This window comes from Zootoca vivipara, chromosome 16 (assembly GCF_963506605.1).
Source record: "Zootoca vivipara chromosome 16, rZooViv1.1, whole genome shotgun sequence".
Classification (NCBI taxonomy): domain Eukaryota; kingdom Metazoa; phylum Chordata; class Lepidosauria; order Squamata; family Lacertidae; genus Zootoca; species Zootoca vivipara.
The window spans coordinates 29,315,745-29,316,942 of NC_083291.1; positions in this window are offsets into that span (position 1 = coordinate 29,315,745).

Here is a 1,198-nt window from a genome sequence, read left to right on the forward strand (position 1 = left end):
CTTCTTCTTCTTCTTCTTCTTCTTCTTCTTCTTCTTCTTCTTCTTCTTCTTCTTCTTCTTCTTCTTCTTGTAAAAGAGGAACCCCTCAGCTTTTCGGGAGCAGGCGGCTTAAGGATTCCTCATCTGTAGGAATCCAGTCCGGATGGGTTGAATCAAACCTGCTGCGGTTCCTTCCCACCTATGGTTCCCAACGTGGGGCACATGCCCCACAGGGGCAATTTGATTTTTAAGGGGGGCAATTTGAGAATGTTTATTTTTTTTATTTTTTTATTGGTTTTTCACAATTTTATACATTTTAACTTTAACCATTTCAAATATTAAAACAAAAGGTTCTTTTGAACCCTTGGACCTCCTTCCTTCCCTCTATGTATTCCATATTTAAGATTAAAGTTTCTGCATCTTTTGCCATTGTCCATCTGTTATATAACCATAGTTACCACAGTTAATTCCATATTTCAAGTGTCATTACATCCCTGCCACTGATTTTAACTGTTTACAACGGTCTTTTAAATAAATTAAGAATTTACTCCAGTCTTTTAAAAATACTTGATCAATTAGAGAATGTTTAGATCAAGTTAATGGCCTTTTAGGCTTCCTTCAAGTGAATAGGAGGCATAGCTGCCAAGTTTTCCCTTTTCTCGTGAGGAAGCCTATTCAGCATAAGGGAATTTCCCTTTAAAAAAGAGAACTTGGCAGCTATGATAGGAGTTCACTTTTTGAATAATAAGAATTATATGTCATGGGGGCGGGGTCATTAGGATTTTAGAGATGCTTAGGTGGGGCATGGCCAAAAACAGGTTTGGAACCACTGCTTCCCACCAAAGTTGCTGGGACTTTCTCCCCCCCCCCCTTAGAGATGGGAAGGTCTGGGGGGAAAACTCCTGTAGAACAGGGTGCTTTTCCCCCCAGAAAAACTGAAAAAACAGTTTGATATACAGTACAGTACAGTAGTTTGAATATTACACACACTTTAAAAAAAAACCTGAAAAAAACTCTACTCTCTCCTCCCAGGCCACTTGCCCCAGAGCAGCGCGGCGGTGCGCCCCGGGTCCCCATCCCGGCTCAGCTCGCCTCTCTCCCGCCTGAGCTGCCGATTCCGCGCCTGGAGCCAGACCAGCGCTCCCTTCTTCGGCCGGCCCCCGCGTCCCGCCAGCGCCACAGACGACCCTCCCTCCCTCCCTGTCTCGCCTGCGATGAT